The following is an 18,093-nucleotide window of genomic DNA, read 5'->3' as shown; positions in this document are numbered from 1 at the left end:
CAGGGTACATTCCTGGGTTACAGGCCATGACCCCCAGCAACCGCACATTGATGTTTCTCTCTTTCTCCCTCCGTTCCCTCTCTAAAAATGAATAAATAAAATCTTAAAAAAAAAAGAAAAATTTACCTTAAAATCCCTCCATTCAGGCCTTAAAACTGTATTACTGTCTCCCCGTGGCCTTCCCTGGTGAGGCGCTACTAAGATTCTGCCACTGTTCCTCCGAACCGTATTAAATCAACAGATTTAATTTTTAGTTTTAAAATAATAAAGGATATTTTGAAAAATCAATAGTTGGCAATATACCAACACTATCGCACTTTTTGTAATTATGTAGAGAAGTGTAATTTACTTTGATATTGTTATTCAACTATTCATATGTTTGGTTTTTACTTTCCAATCAGATTTTTGAGTATTACAGGCAGAGACAATTTCTCATTTGGTTGTTTATAGTTCCTCACAGCATTATATCCTAAGCATCTAATAAAATGAGCAAATATTTAGTCAATAAATGCATAGGAAAATATGGTTAAGGATTTTTAACAAGGTCTGAAAATCCATTAAATTCCCACTGTATAAATATCCAAATGTGTATACACACGGAAATGCATGTGTGTGGGTATAGTTTTTCATAAACATACAGTCCAAGTATCTATTGGTAAATATATACACGATTCCTAACTCTCAAACATACTTCATCTATGTCTACATGTGTTCATGGACGCACACACGCGCCTTGAACTTCAAGACTACACACGCATTATTGGTGAGACACCATAGATTTTGTAGTTGCTACTTCTGTTGTTTTCTGTCACTGTAGATGTACCATCCAAAAGAATATTCATGCTAAATAAACACCTAAAAATAGGAATCCTTGAGAATCTCGGAGCCATCATTTTAACACAAAGTCCATAAAAAAAGCAAATTCATCACGCATAAAATGAAGCAATGGCAAAGTCGTAATCAGCGGGATATTAGCCACGGGTAGTGAAAACGCCACGTCGCTTCTCTGACTCTCCAAAATAAAAGCTAAGACTGCGCACATTGATGATTATCGCTGGAACAGAAACACACTTTGTTCTCCATCACGGCCCTGTGCTCAGACTCTAAGTGGAGATTCCCCCTCAGCCTCTCCGCTGGGTGTCAGAAGCAGCCAGCGCCTCACAGGCCGATGCCCAGATTTAAGTCGGGATTTCATTTATTGTTCTGCGCCCATGCGTTTCAAGCCGGTTAACTTTTTGCCCTGAAGAAAAATATTCAATTTAATATATTTGTTGGGGGAAAATAAAATCAGTTGGAGCCACAAGAAATCCCCAGGAGAGTTCTAAATATTCCTGCAGCATATTTCATAGTTCCTAAGCCGTGAACATGGATTAAGATAGAGCAGTTTGGTCAAGGCAAGAAGCAACCCTCATTCACATCTGTCCGCGAATGGAAGACCCGAGTGCTACAGCTGCCCAAGTGAATATTAATCACCGGGGAAGGGGAGTTGCATCAATCTCTTATGCATGCTATGTGTATCTGTGAGTGCTGGTCCTGCACCGTGTGCTATGCTTTTTGCTAAAGTGACGCTGCCCTTGATAAGCCGTCGGGAAGGTTTGTGATTCCAAACAAATCACCCATGTATGTGAGTTAAAACACCAGCATATGTTAGAGATCTCTTCAAAGGCCAGCTCTATGCTTCAATGCAGAGAATCACGAATGTAAGCGAAACTCAAAACTCAAGACTTAAGCAGGACGGTGTGAAGGGACAAATATAAAATTCTCAAGTAACCTTTATTTTTCACCGCAAACAATATAAAATCCATTATTTAGTAATGCGGTAGATTTCTTTAAAAAAAAAAAAAGCTGGAATGGTGAGTAGAAATGGAGTCCTTTTGATTTCGGCCCGAGATCCTGGTTTAGAATATGTTCAGGCCGCCTTGGCAAACACGAGCGAACACCACCTGACGTGTCATCCACAGGACGACCGCCGCTCCTGCCGGTGACGTGGCCAGCAGCTGCTCCTCAAAGCCCAGCAGGGGGCGGAAGCTGGTCTCCAGTGCAGCCCCCCACAAGTCTTCTGGGGCAGAGACCCCCTGACTCAGAGCTACTGAGGCCCAGGAAAGTGTCGTTCTGCTCCCACAGAGTTACATGTGGCCAGCTCCTTAAGTAAACCTTTCTATAGGAGGTTTCTATAAACCTTCCTTCTGTCTATAGTAAACCTCTTTCTCCAGGTGCTCAGCGGATGATGCAATCGGTTTACCAATCTAATAGTTGGGGGAAACTGAAACACAATTAGAACTCAGAAAGTTAAAAATCCCATAGTCACAAAGAGCATCTCAAAGGACATTATCTGTCACGCCTCTGCATTTTACAAGAAAAATGTGCCTCTCAAAAATATTGCTTCTTCAGGAAAATATATTGAAATTGAAACATAAAAATAAAGAAGATCCCACAGCACACATTATTGCAGGAAATTCAAAATCTACCTCACACATAAGTAGCTAAGGAAACAATTGACTTTACCAAAATTACGAGTCCTGCAAAATTTAGATGGTATAACTATATGGAATGCTTTGCCTCTCTGGGTAAGGTAATGCACTGCGTCTAGAACAAACACACCGGGGAAATTCAGGTTTGCGTAAAACTATTTTGCACTTACCTCTGCAAAGTCACATTATAATAATCTCAGTTCTAATACCCACTAGAATCCAGTACGTACGTGTTAAATGCACTGATTCCCCTGTTTTCCATAGCGGATGGCATGTCTCATCAATGTGTGTTTGGAGATGTCATGGTTGGACCGGGAACAAAAGGGGGAGATTGTTTTGCTAATAGTCTCAGTGCTTCTTCCTTCCATGGGAGCCCAGTGGATAGCAGCAAAGCCAGGCCCCAGCAGCGGTGAAGAAGGGAAACAACTGCACTTTGTGTGGGTGCAAGGCTGAACATCCAGGCTCGGTGGCATGTGCTTCGTGGCCACCTGAGGGAACTGAGAAGCCTCCGGACACGGCTCCCAAGGAGGAGATCCCGGAGCCACACCGGCCGCCTCCTCCGACAGACGGGACAGGACCTCTGCTCCTCCCCAGGTGGCCGGTTTCTGCTCCCGGCAGCCCGCCGCTCCCTGGCAGGGGAGCTGGGGGCACCTCACCCTCTGGACACTACAAAGCCCGCCTCCCGTTCCCTTGCACTTACATGTGCTTAGGCGTTAAGCCCTCGGGACAGTGGGGTGATGATCAGCATCAGGTAATCTTAGGATCAAAGCCTCGGTCTGCTGACCCCAGACACAGAGTTTCGGTCACACTGGAGACGACATCTAGGCCTCAGTTTTGTTTCCGCTCCAGGCCCAGAAAGTGGACGGAGCCCACTGACCACACCTTTGCAAAACCAGAACACCGCCCGTCATGGACACCAGAGCCGGATGCCGTGATCAACTACCCCAGCGCCGACCAATCAGTACAGGCCTAGACCCCAATTCTCTTAGGCGCCGTGATTAATTATTTTTCCCCTACGTAACCCAGCCCCGCAAAGCCGTGGGGAGCCAGGTCCAGATTTGGCCCCATTTCCTTAAGTAAACCTTTACTTCCTCTGCTGCAAACTCCTGTTCTCTTTTAATTGGGCTTTGCTGCACAGAGGCAAACAAACCCGTTAATGAGAGGAGATGATTAAAACATACCTGCAGCTACGTGACCACATAACCGAGAAACTCCCAGAGTCTGGCAGCACCCACATAAGTATTTAGCCCCTGACTGAGCAGGGCGTTGGGCCTGGGGCGGGAATGAGAAGCAGTTGCCTGTGACCATCTTCTCACAAGCCACGTGCCACACGGGATTCGAACAGCGCCTTGTCACGGACGGACAAAGAGGCAGCTGGACGGCCCGCCGTGCACAGCCGTCTGAAAATAAGGCGTGTGGTAGTTAGAGGGACTGGGCTGATCAAAGTGTGGGTTCAAGCTGAGAAGCCATGAGAGAACGGGATCTGTTTGTTTAAGCCCAAGTTGCCACATTTCCTTGTCCATAAACAGTTTTTTTTTTTTGAGTAAATCTTAGTAACACTTAACAGCATCTAGACTTTTGCATAACCCATTTTAGGAACACACTTCACACCTCCACAACCCATCATCCACAAAGCAAATGGAGTCATCTACCCCAAGCTCTCACTTGACCACGGAATGCCCTGCTTGAATTCCTTGGGTGACTTTCCCTCCTGTAAAAAAAAAAAAACAAACATGTGTAGCCCTGGCTGGCGTAGCTCAGTGGACTGAGCGCGGGCTGCAAACCATAGTGTCGCAGGTTTGATTCCCAGTCAGGGTGCATGCCTGGGTTGCAGGCCATGACCCCCTGTAACCGCACACTGATGTTTCTGTCTCTCTTTCTCCCTCCCTTCCCTCTCTAAAAATAAATAAATAAATAAAATCTTTAAAAAAAAATAAGCAAAGCTAGATTTAAAAAAAAAACAAAACGCGTGTAAACTACTAAAGATCGCATACCAGGCTGTGAGTGGCCTGGCTCCCGGGCCCTCTCTCCAGTCTCATCTCTTGTCACTGACTGTGGCTTTTTCTTTTTAGGAAGAAAAAAAAAGAACTGAGCATGTGCAGAGCCTGCGGGGCCGGGCTGCGTGGAGAGGAGAGAGTGAAGTGTATGAGACAGGGGGGATGATAGAGGGGCATTCTGGAGTTGGCTGGAGGCGGACTCAAGATCGGTGTTAGGAAGAGACACAGCTCCTACTCCACTCTTGACGTGAGGGAGGTAATACATGGGCTGGGCTGGCAGAAGTAAAATTAGGTGTAGGGGTGGAAAAGCCACAAGATTACTGACAACCCTGGTATCCTTGTTGACGTGGAAAACAAGCTTATCTCCTGAGGCTGAAGGGAGCAGGGACTGAGTGGGGGGTTGAAGAGCAAGGTGCACATTTGGGATGGGGGTCCTGCCCACAGGAGGTAGCTCCTCCCACGGGCTCATCTGAGGCACGGCCCTCGCGGGCAGGGCTGTCTGTTCCCGCCAGCCAGACAGAGCTCAGCCGCCCAGGGGCTGCGCTGTCGGAGCAGAGAATGCAAGTTCCCCTGGTTCCTCCGAGCTGTCGTTCAACTGGGCTACTCAGTAAAGCATGGTTTGCAAGACAACTGATAGAGTGGCCGCGCAAGGGTGAGGGAAAGAGGAGGTAGCAGCGTGGGGGCCATGGCAGACCCGAAGGAGGCAAGGGAGTCAAGTATCTCATGGAGGCCTGAAAAACAGGGACAGTGGCGCAAACATAAAGCACTTTCCCAGTTATGTAGCATTTCTGAATTATTAGAGCACTTCAAAGACAAAAAGTTTCAGCCAGTATCTCTTAACATCCCCTACAGGGGGTTGTAGTTACAACTCTAATGATGGTTGGAGTAAAAAGAAAGACTGTGACATTGTCTTCAAATCTCCAGTGAACGGTGGGGCAGGTGGGGGGGGGGCAGTATTTCCACTGTAAGTGAAAACCCAAATCTACGGAACCTGGATAATGCATTGTCTCATGTGTCTGAAATTTCCATGCTGAGCTGGCTTCACGGATTAAGGGCTTACATGACATTGGGATTAAGTTTCTCTGCACCGTTGAGTTTCTGCTTCGCTATTCTTTGCAGGTGGGCTTTAGGGCCCTTTCCATGCGGCAGGGACACTCTGCAGGCTCTCAACTTGACGTTGTGCCCTATGCGCGCCGGGCAGGCCTAGTGGCGCAGATGAAGGCTCTGGAGGAGCCGGAAGGGGACCCAACGCGGAGCCAGCAGTGTGTCCAGAGGCAAGAGGAGGCACTAGTTTTGCTAGTGCAGGGCCTCACACTCACTCCTGGGACAAGAGGAGGCCTCCCTCAAACCAGAAAGACTGAGACTGGGGAACACTCGGACTCCCCAGTGGAAATCAGGGTCTGCTGAAAGAACCAAGATGAATGAATGACAAAAAAAATTTTTTTTCAAGCACATTCACTCTATCATACCTCATCTGTAAAACCCACGTGGCAGGAGTCTCCAGGTGTGACATGGAACAACTTGGCCAGCCATGTTGCCCCTGGAGAATAAGAATCTCCAACTTCCTAACCCTCCGCATATCCTCGAATCAGCCAAATTCACGTTTTACAGTCCGCCATTCTCCAAACCCCACCATGGCACCAATTTCTGTTTCACTTCAAATTAGCTGCAAGTAAGAGAAGCCAACACTGCATACTTTATCAGAAAAAAAATGGAAGAAAATACTAGAAATTTATTTTTTGAGGCCTCAAGAATCAATGTCAAAAAAAAAAGACAAACATAATTCTGAACATTGGCTACCAAAAACTACCTTCTGATTCATGTATTTTGTGTAACTCCATTAAAGATTCAAATTCTAGGGGAAAACTATTTCACTGGCCTAGCTTGGAGGAAGCAAATCTTAGCTAAAAGAGAGGTGAACCCAGTAATTCAGAATCATATTGTAATGATCTAAAGATTAAGAAGATGTTATATATACCAGGATACCAAAAACAACCAACCAACCAACAACACACAAAAAACCAGCCACTTTAGGAAGAAATCCAAAACTCTGTTGATGAGAATAACAAGAGAGCAGACAGTTCAGTGGTAATTGTTTCACAACATTTAAGTGTATCAAACCAATATATTGTACACTTACAGCTCAATTAGAGCACAATAAAAAATAAATCAGTAAAAACAAACACTCAGCATGACAAATTCACAGGAAGTGGGAAAAAGAGAATGGTGAAGCCAGAGAGGATAAGCTTCAAAAAAGATTGGGTACAACCACCAAGAACAATGCAAGACCGCACCCACTCACTCGTCCAAAGAGCACTGGTGAAGAATCCGATGGTGGCCAGGGGAAGCAGGGGAAGGGACTGTTTCAATAAAACAGGGACCCCTCCAAGGGACTCCAGAGGGCAGTGACGTCTCTGTGGGGGAGCTGCAGTTTATGGAGGCAAAGGGCACGGAAAGAGAATTCTCTGGAAGAATAAAAATGATCAAGTCCTGGCTGGCATAGCTCAGTGGATTGAGCGCGGGCTGCGAACCAAAGCATCGCAGGTTCCATTCCCAGTCAGGGCACATGCCTGGGTTGCAGGCCACGGCCCCTAGCAACCGCACATTGATGTTTCTCTCTCTCTCTTTCTCCTTCCCTTCCCTCTCTAAAAATAAATAAATAAAATCTTTTAAAAAAGAATAAAAATGATCAAAATCTCAGGTAACAGGCCAGACTGCGGTTGGGTTTGGGCAAGCTCCGGCAAAAAGGAGCAAATCTGAAAGACATTATTCAACCCAAAATTGTCCTGACATATACCCTGGAATTGTTCTTGTGGTAGGTCGCTGGTGCATTTAAAAGAAGTATAAGACACGGTCCCCAGTTTCGAGTCTAAATGCCCTGGCATTTCATCACTGGTTAATAGGACGTTCGGCTCTGATGGAAATGCTCCATCATCCACGCTGCCCGAGGTGGCAGCCACTAGCTGCACGCGCCTACTGAGCACTTGAAATATGGTTAGCATGGTGGCAGAACTGAATTTTGAATTGTGTTTTATTATAGCTAATTGACTTAGGTTTAAATGGAAATAGCCACCTGTGACTAGTGGCTACAATTTGAGACAGCACGGCTCTGGACCCTCGTATCATAGGAAATAAATGGTGAGATGTACAGGATAAAACAGCATTAAGTTACACAGTGTAAAAGCATTCAGACTGTGTCAAAGGAGATGTAAGTCCGACTTTGGATTTATACGTGCACGAATGAGAATTTAGAAATGATCATTACGGTCATTAAAATTCCCCAGAAGTGGCTGGTTCAAAAGGTGAACATAAGCAATGTTTTAATAAAGCAATTCCAACTTAGAGGCAACCAGCTCAGAAGAAGTAACGCGTGTATTCACAGGCGAGAAGCCTGGGTCCAGATACCCCAGGGGAAAAATCCCCCTGAGTTAGAGGCATTCACATCCCTGCAGCTGACGACAGGGGGCGCTCATCCAACCAGGAGGCTAATCCAGCGGTCCCACAGAGCAGTCCTTCCCAGGACTCGAAACTAGACAACGTGGGTTTTTCTCCAAGTGGGAACTTCCGTCTCTAAGACAAATGAAACTGCGGGTTTCAGTATCGTTTTATTCCCTCGGTCAGGTACTCTTCCTACTGGCTTAGTTGAAAAAGTGGTGCAATCAGACGCATTGGAAACTGCACACCTACTGGCTTAGCTCATTTGGATAAAATTGCTTCGTGGGTGATTGGCTTCCCCACTGACACCACTCCTACACAGGTCACTGGGTGACGGAGCAGATTGCACAAGGCTGAAAAGAGTTTCTCCTTCATATTCCACTGCCCCTTTTAAGCGGCTGGAAGTAAGAGAGTCCCTTTGTTTAATTGAGACGTTTTTCTATGCAGCAGCCTTTTTGCTAAAGAACACGGATTCATAAACTCACATAATCATCACGGCAAGAAGATGAGCAAGACTCGATCATTATGTCCCTTTTAGAGAAGACGTAGCCAGTGCACTGAGTGGGTAAGCCACGGGCCCAAGGTCAAGAGCACGATGTGGTCCAAACAGGGAAGTATGGCTCTAGGACATTTGCTCTTACGCTTCTCACCTCACCTCACCTCTTTTACGCTTCTCACCTCTTTGTCTCTCAGCTCACGCATGCGTGTATGTATCCACACACACGCCCCTTCGCCACCACTAACAGCCACCACCACCAAGAGAGCATCTGCACCGGATTTTGGAGATGGAGAAGACACACGCTATCCATCTCCCTGCTCACTGCCCTGGAGTCCGCCCCTTCTCTGACCTACCGACATCAGCTAGGAACCATTAGACGATAACCTGAGGGAAGATGTTCAGAGTCACACATAACCCATCCATTCACTACAATACGCAGTTCATAGAGAGAGACATTATTCATGTAGGTAAAGCATTTTGCTGCCTGTAGCAAACCTCCTTGGAGAGGGGGCACTGAATGGGCAATTTCTAAGCATGTTCCAAATAAATGATCTTAGTGAAATAGGAAAATATCAAAGAAGATCTCAGCGTGCAGAAGCAGCCACAGCGAGGCCATGACAGCCTGTGTTTCACAATAGTGGCTAAAAAGGAGACTTAGTGTTCCTTAAAGAAATGCCAAAGGCCTTTGACAATGAAGGAGGGCAATGAAGGAGCGCGATAAATGTCCTCTCTGTCTGTTACAGTGTCACACGGAAGCTCAGAAACTGCAAACAGGAGCGAGTATTTAACCAGGACACTTACTTTAGTGGGATTGTACGGAACAAGGAGTACACAACTTAACGAAGCTTCGCTGTTCTGGCTGCCTCTGTTAAACCCGAGGCTAGTCAGCCCTGCACCGCCGGACTGCTCCTAGGAACAGGCGGAGTAAGGAAGCCACTTGGCTGCAGCGTGACCCAAGTCTTCATTCTGAAGACACTGCCACTCTCCTCGCCTCCCTTACACACGGCGGGAAGCCCCAGCGGTGTTGCCACGGGCTGCCACACTTGTTTGCACAGACGTGCGTCCGTTTGCTGATTTGGTGCCGTGTCCGATTATACAAAAGCTACGGTGGTGTCACGTAAGGGAAACCAAAAAATCTCTCACATGCCTTTGCTTAGAGGGGTCAAGTGCCTTCACGATATTCCGTCTGCTTGTCACATGTTCACGTAGAATTCCATCTCTGTTACAGACACGGTCACACGTGTACTTCCGTTTAATCGAGACTCAAATTCCGGAAGTGCAGCTGCTGTGGCTGTCCAACCATGTCCCTGTTCCCGGGGTCTGGCACAGTGCTCAGGGTAACGCGGAGCTCAGTCCCCAGTGTCCTGCCCCTGGGCCTCACACCTCCCCCGTTTCTTCCCTTTCCAATCCATTTATTCAAGTTTGGTTTTGAATCCTCACCTGAGGGTATATTTATTGATTTTAGAGGGAGAAGGTGGTGGCGGGGAGAGACAGAGACAGCGATGGGTTGTCTCCCATTCACTCCCCAACTAGGGATCAAACACACAGCTTAGGTATGTGCCCTGAGCAGGGGCAGAACCCACACACTTTTGGGATATGGGACGATACTCCAGCCAACGGAGCCACCCAGCCAGGGCCATTTACTGGAGTTTTAAATCTGACGTCTATGCAAATGACCCCCTGTTCTGATTCTACAATTCAAGCTCTCCCTGGAGTCCCGGACACACATCCAGTAATTCACTGACCGCACAGCCTGACCATCCGCAGACGCCTTGAACTCAGCATGTGACAGTGGAACTCAACCCTTTCCAGGACCGTTCACCCCCTTTCCCCCCACCCAAACCAACACCCCCCCCCACTCCATCTCTACTGGGGGGGGTGGGGGTTGGCTAATGCCCTTATTGAGAACTACATCACTGGAGGCCAAAGACCCAAGAGCAAACTTCCAAATTCTCTTCCTTCACCTCATTTCACCAGCTCTGTCCCACCCATGTTTATGTCCCAGTTTGTCTCACACTTGGCCCCTGACGTCTATCTAACCAACATTCCCAACACACATCTCCAAGCTTCTACCCACCCTACACAGGACTGTGAGGTTAACCTTCCTGGACTGTGATTGTAGCAGCACCGCTCACCTGCTGTAACCTTTCCATTTCTGCCTAACGGGTTAAGGCTGCCACCCTGGCCCTCAGAGCCACTGGGGGCGCGTGCCTGATCCAGCACCATGGCGCTCCCTTTCTCTGCCACCAGCGCTGCATCAGAAACACCTCGTCATCCCATCTTGAGTGGGTTCCCCCTGCACTCTGCTCTCGCCCACTCTGCGGCCCTTCCGACCCGTCTCGAATAATGCTTATGCCATGAAACCCGACCGGAATCGGTGCTGCCTCCCCAGGACGGCACAGCACTGTCCACACTCCCTCTAGGGTCCTTCTCCTATGTTCCTTTAGCAGACAAGGATGGGGCCATAAGAGAAAATACAAGCTGGAGAATGTCTTTATTAACAGTACAAAAAACAAATGCACACACACCTTTGAACTATGCTACCCATTGTCAGGAATGGGAGCTAGGATTCTCTGAAAGGCTTTTGATGTCTGGATTTACAGAGACACGAAGAAAGAGAACACTAATGAGAATGAAGCAAACTATTGGGACATTTGTAGACATTTCCTGACATTGCTACTCCCTGGGAATAGTAAGGATGGATAGGGCCAAGGGTTGGGTCTAAATACACATCATCCAAGGCCTGAGAGGAGAGTGTGTGATCGTCCATCCATCTCCATTCACACAGGCCGCTTGGGAGCGAAGGCTCCTCAGCGGAGCAGCTCCGCCCAGTGTGTCCATCTGGGAGGCGGGCCTGCTTGCTCCGGACCGAGGCCACGGCTACTAGATAACGGAGGAAGGAATAGAGACGAAATCCTTCTTTATGAGTTCTTTTGTGCTTGTCTCATCCCATCTATTCAATGGTAAAATGTTGGGGAGAAGAGGGACCGTGGGTATATTTCTGCAACTGAGAGAGAGACTCTTACCCAGAGTAGACGGCAGGTAAAAGTTCATTGAAAGCATGTGGAATCTTCTCATTTTTGAAAACTAGAAATGGGGTGAATTCATTTAGACAAGCGCTAATGGGCACATCCGAAATCATGTTGTTTGGGCGACCTTCTCCCTCGTCACTCACCAGAGCCTGGTCATGGAGCATCTGCCGCCCCTTGTGTCCGAACCCCCCTGATCTGCTTGCTGGCAGCCCCCACGTGAGGGGCCCAGGCATCTCCGGGCCAGTCGGGACTGAGCGCTCGGGGAACAGGGTATTTGGAATAAAGCAGGCTTCTGAAACGTCTCTTCAACATATTTCATTGGATCCGCAAAAGAGGTTTTTCCGTGTTTTTTATTTCTTTTTGTGTGTCTCTGAGATGCCCACGGAGGATCAAGGAGGCCTCGGGGACAACAGTTAGAGCTCTCACAGGGCATCGCCTCCGAGAAGAGTCTGGAAGTGACGTGATGGACTCCCCAGGGTTGGAAACCAGGTTCCAGGGGAGGGAGAACAGAAACTGGGAGTGTGATACTGTATGGCAGCCAAGGCCCCCGTGGGACATCGTGGCCAGGGAAACGCTGTTATCGTCTATTACCATCATTACTCTGGATTAAAAAAAAAAAAGGAGCTATTGCGAAATTGTTAGTATTGGGTCCCCCTTTAATGCAGCCACAGCCCCGTTTGATTCCAGGATCTGTGTTTCGCTTCCTCGGACATTGTCTGCCTGCCTGACGGTGCTAAAGCCTGTGAATCCATTGCTGTTCTCCGGGCCTTTGTTTCCCGCTCTGCCTCCTCGGGGGCCACACACGGCGGCCACCGGGAGACGGCCTGAGCACATTAAGGAGTGAGGGAATAACTGGAAAATTTGTGTCTATGTCTTCCTAAAACCTCCTCCTTTAAAAACCTTCCCTGTAATATAGCTTCCTCTGTTACTATATCAGTACAGGAGAACAGGTTTGTCATGGGTAAAAACAGAGGCATAGACATGCAAATACACAGACCATGTACATACATGCAATGACTGGAGAGTAACGGGTACTCTCGCGGGGTGTGATCACGCGCTAACAGTGGGGCCCTCCGGTTCTCCTAAGCCAGAGTGTCCCAGTCCCTGACACAGAGGGGACACCCGGAGTGACTCTCAACGCTGTCAGGACAACTGCCTGAAAGTAACTGAATGGTACACGTCCCTTTAAAGGTTTGTAGGACACAAGATCCCAGTGCTGTCATTCAGGACCTTTCTTACCAGCACGGTGGCCACAGTGACCCTCCGCAAGGTGGGTGCCACCTGCCTTGACAACTGACGGCTGCGCCAATACGAAACAAGCTTCCACAACCATGCGATTTCCCCCACTCTGTCCCATCGTCCCCAAACTGACTAGCATGCCCCCAACCTTCAGGCTCAGTGTTTCTGCCAGATTCCCGTCAACTCCTGGCTGGTGGAGCCGAACAGGTTGTCTCACCATCAGAGCAACTGGTGGGAGTCCCAGAAGGATCGCCGTGCCCAGCCAGCCTTGCCCCAGGTGACGTTCTGTGGCCTCCACCCTCGATCTGCACCGGGGCTTCAGCTCGCTCCCGGGCACCCCTAGGTCCCTGCCAGTGCTGCAGCGCTGTCCCCACCTGCACTGACCACGCACCAGCCTTGGCCAGCTTCTCCGATTGGACGGAGCATAATCCACAGACCCAGCATTGGAGAGACCGAGCTCCACCCGATCTCGGCCGCCACCCAGACTCTGCGAACAGCAGCTGCCTGGACACCTGCCGCCATCCCTGCCTGCACACCGGGCGCACCTGGCACATTCTACCGGGTCGGCCACAGAGTCTGTTTAGTCTCTTCCATTAAATAAATGATGCTTTTTATCATTTTCACCAATAACTTCTTTGTTTTGGATATTTTGAGGTTGTTGGCCATCTCCCACATGGTAGAACATTGACTGTCCTCAGTTAATGTCTCTATTTGATTGCTATCCACTTTAACTGGTCTACCTAACCATGGAGCATCGTCCAGCAGGAAATCTCCACCAAGAAAATTCACACAGCACTTTTGATGCATTCGATCACTCACAGCACCTTCTCCATGTGCTGCACAAATCTTTCTTTGCATTTCAGTTTTTTTTCTTTCTAGAAATAATAAAGCATAATATACCGAAAATTTTCCATATTTTCTTCCATTCTCAATATTAAAATGGATACAAAAAATTCACCAATTTTTATGAGTTTTTTTTAATGCACATTGATATGAGAGCTGTTACAATACAATCTAACACAATTGTTTCAAATGAAGTTAAAGACAGCTAAGAGCTAGGAGAGCCTTCTTATGGCAAAACACCTGAACGAGCTTTGTGACCAACCCACAGATACTCAACTACACACTAGTAACACAGCAATGAATAAGCCAAATCTGTTTCTGGCACCATGAAACTTTCTGGCTTTTGAACCCCCTATAACTCCTTTGACCTTCAGTATTCTTTTATGAAAATAAGTTATATGATGAAAATTATAATAAACCAATGTATATTGGTTTATGAAAACCATGAAAAGCCATGACAACAATGAAAAGTTCTTCTTTCTCCAAAACTGGTCACCAGCCCTACTTCCCATAAATATTTTAAGCTCACAGAAAATTAACTTATGACTTTATATACATACACATATATGCACATGCCCATGCACATATAATTACAGTATAGTAAGTATACAGCCTTAAAAAGCAGAAATGAGCACATTCTGTGCATTGCTTGGGAGTCTGCACTGTTTATGTCAACATCACATTTAACTTTCCCGTCAACACGTACAGATTTCCCCTCGTTTTCCTCAGTGATTGCATGTTAGTCCATACAGGGAGAACACTGGCTACTTCCCTTAGGGGTCAGTTGTTCTGCTTGCTCCAAATTTGCCCTCTTTCCCGCTAGGTGCACCAGCCATCTGAGGAAGCTTCACAGTCATGGGCACAGAAGCTGCCGGGCACACACATGCAAACACAGATACACAAAAATCAAAGTACTTTTTGAGAGCGAGGGGGGGTAGAGTAGTAAAAGCTAAAGCGAAAAGAACACTCAAGAAGCAAACAGCTCCTTGATTTAAGTTCATGAAACTCCAGGATAATTTTAACAGGGTGATTTTATGAAATGAAATGATTTACATACCATGGTAATGTCATTTTATTTTTAATGCATTTTTATTTTAAAGGAAAACAAACAGAAGACGGAGTTCAAACTCAGGTGGTGCCTGGCCAGTCTCTGAAGCGTCCAGCTGACACAGCCGCAGTCGGTGTGGCGTATTCTGGAGTCGCCGGAGGCTTTCTTCCATCTTAATGAAGCCTTCGGCAACGCGACTCGGGGTGAGACCATTAGTCACCGCGTGAGAAGGCGGGTTTCCATGGGCAACACACTGAGAATCACGCACGGCGAGCTCGGCATGCATGGACTCAGAGGCTTCACCTGGTAACAGACCGGATGCTCATGAGCCAATCAGAAAATTCTGGCCTTAGAAGCAACTGAGTCTAACCTTGCAGCGGCCAAGGGCACGCCCCTGGGGGCAGGGGGCGGGGGGGGGGGGGAATACCCGATTGCGTTATTTTCAAAATAACGTGCTTCAAACTTCAGAGGTGGCCTTTTTCTTGTTATAAATTACACTTAAGGTATAATATTATTATCATTTTATAGTAGCTGGGAACCTGAGTTTTGGAGTCGGATGTCATTCTCATGATTTTTGGCTGGGTCCCTGAACATAGGCTATTTTCTTATCTCCAACGCGGGAACGGTAGATTCGGTATATGCTTCAACTTGCTCATAATAGACACAGAAGGACTTTTCACTACATGCGGTGCAGGCCCGCATGACTAAAATGTGCAAAAAACGAGAAAGGAAGAGCGAAAGCCGGGGGCTGGGTCTTGCGTGCAGAGCACGAACCAGTCAGTGTTCCGTGCTCGATCCCCGCGCGGACAGCTGAAATGAAGCTGCTGGCCGTGCGCCCCACGGACAGGAAATTGGCGCGCCGCCCACGGTGTCCGCCGATTGGGTGACCACAGGAGCTCCCGACCAGTGATCAAGGACCTAGCGGTGACACGTGCCGGGAAGCCTTTCCCCAGAGAAAGGGGCAGCACTGCCCTCCTTGGCAACTTCCTCCCAGCCTCCACGGGGGCCTTGTATACATGGGGGGTCAGCACTGTTCCAACTGATGCTTTGCTTCACAGTCAACAGCTAGGGTTAGGCTCTGACTCATAGGTTTTCCAGAAGATGGGAAAACTGAATTTTGAAATTTGGAATAAGGTGAGATGTTACCAAAATAATGTTTCTAACAGGCAAAATGATTGTGACCAAGAGATCTTCATGGCTACACACCAGAGTTTTGCATCAAGTACTTTTCTGTCTTTCCAAGGTACTATCTGTCCAGACTTGAACGTCTCCTTCACAACCAAGGCCGCAGAGGGAGTGTAAGGTGCCCAGGCTAAGACACACCTGTGGGGAGGATTCTGAGACTAAGGAACTTAGTCCTTGGTCACAGACCTTGATATGTCCTCACGGAAAGAGTGCTCCCCAGGCTCCGGTCTGGAAGCGGCACCTGTGCCTGCCGAAGCCCACGTCTGTCTCTGTCCAGGTTCTCAGCGCACCTGGCTCCCAGGTGCCTTTGGTGACAGGTGAGTCCAGCGTGGACACGCTCTGGCATCGTCTACGGCGAACCCTACATTGCTAGCTTCCTAAATGTAGCTGCATTGGCTATTTTTAACTTATTTGTTCTTAGAAATCAGTGGGAAATATTTGATACTATAAATAAAGTGATTAAAGACTATTAATACTCCTCAACTGCTGACCCCATAGAGTGTGGGCCAAAAGTGTTTAGAAGAAACACATATCCAGTATATTTATTCTTAAAATCACATGGAAATTCAAGGGCCTGATACCCGATGTTTATATATATTAACGTTTAGTTGTATCCCACTGCTTTGTAATTAGAGTCGACTCCCAAGAGGTAGAACATAATTGCTCATTTTGTAGATGTGGCACTTCTGCATCCAAAAGTGATTAAAATATTTATACTGCACAGCTTGTTCAACTCACTTAGATTATCAGATTAATTTAACTTGATTCTCTGTGCATCAATATTTTTGCTTCCCTCCCCCCTATAATAGCACTTGAAAAAAAATAACTTTTCATGCCTGTCTTAACACCTGGTTGTGCACTTGAAATAAATAAGATGATACTAGATTAATATATTCTAAATACACTTCCTACGTACAAGATGTAAAATACAAAAGGGGCTGGTAGAAGGGAGGAGGTGGGAGGACTGGGTGGAAAAGGTGAGGACGGTGAGAAAAAAATACCCCAGACACAGACGAGAGTATGGTGATGACCAGAGGGAAAGGGGGCGGGGGCAGCCGCAAGCGGGTAAAGGAAGCAAAGATGGTGATGGAAGGAGACTTGACTTGGGCGGTGAGCACACAAGACAGTATACAGGTGATGGAGTGCGCTGGCCAACAAGTGTGTTCGGTGTTTTCCATACAGTGGCACTAGCAGTGCTTAGCTGTGTGTAACGTCTTTCAAATCGGTTTTGTTAGATTGGTTTGGGACAGCTGACTCATCAGCATACATTTTGTTAAAAAACGTATCAAAGTGTCACAGGTTCGATTCCCAGTCAGGGTACATGCCTGGGTTGCAGGCCATGACCCCCAGCAACTGCACATTGATGTTTCTCTCTATCTCCCTCCCTTCCTTCTCTAAAAAAACACAAATAAAATCATTAAAAAGTATCAAAAATATATGAAAACTTATCAAATCAAGACATTAATTGAGAACCATCAACATTCTACCATGAGGGAGATAGCCAACATACTCAAAATATCCAAAACAATGAAGTCACTGGTGAAAATGAAAACTGTGTCTTTTATTTTACAAAGAAAAAACTAAAGACATTTTGACCAACCCAATATTATAAAAACGTAGCTCTGAAACCTATATAATTTTATTAACCAATGTCACCTCAATAAATTCAATTTTAAAAAAGGTCAAAAGGGATTAATAGTTAAAATCATTTCGAGTAGGACTCCCCGAAGGGATGAAATTTAAATTGGCAATTTGCTGGTGATACATGATTTTGAAATTTGTCTGTTAAGAAAATTTATTTTCCATGTTTAAAATACTTCTAATTGCCCTGGCTGGTGTAGCTCAGTGGATTGAGTGCGGGCTGCCAACCAAAGCGTCACAGGTTTGATTCCCAGTCAGGGCACATGCCTGGGTTGCAGGCCATGGCCCCCAGCAACCAACACATTGATGTTTCTCTCTCTCTCTCTCCCTCCCTTCCCTCTCTAAAAATAAATAAAATCTTTAAAAAAATACTTCTAATTATGATGAAGAAAATTAGAGAATATTGTCATGAATACATTTATTGTCTTACTTCCTAGTAATGTAATAAATATTGTTCCATTTCCTTTCTGGTATACTTCTGTATATTTACTTTGGGGAATTTAAAATTCAAGTAGAATTTTATGAATACTTTTTCTAGCTTTTCCAAATCCGTTTCTGTATTTTACACTGGAGTTTAAGTACCGAATGCTGTGTTTGGGGGAATATTTTTGTTATTAGTTCTCTGAACAGTTTAATAAAACCAACCCCCAAAATCACACTCAGGAAAGATCTATATCTAGAAACTGGCTTTCGGGGGACTGCA

The sequence above is a fragment of the Phyllostomus hastatus genome, unplaced genomic scaffold, assembly GCF_019186645.2.
Source record: "Phyllostomus hastatus isolate PE091 unplaced genomic scaffold, TTU_PhHast_1.1 phas_contig_80, whole genome shotgun sequence".
NCBI lineage: Eukaryota > Metazoa > Chordata > Mammalia > Chiroptera > Phyllostomidae > Phyllostomus > Phyllostomus hastatus.
Note: the sequence above shows the minus strand (reverse complement) of the source record.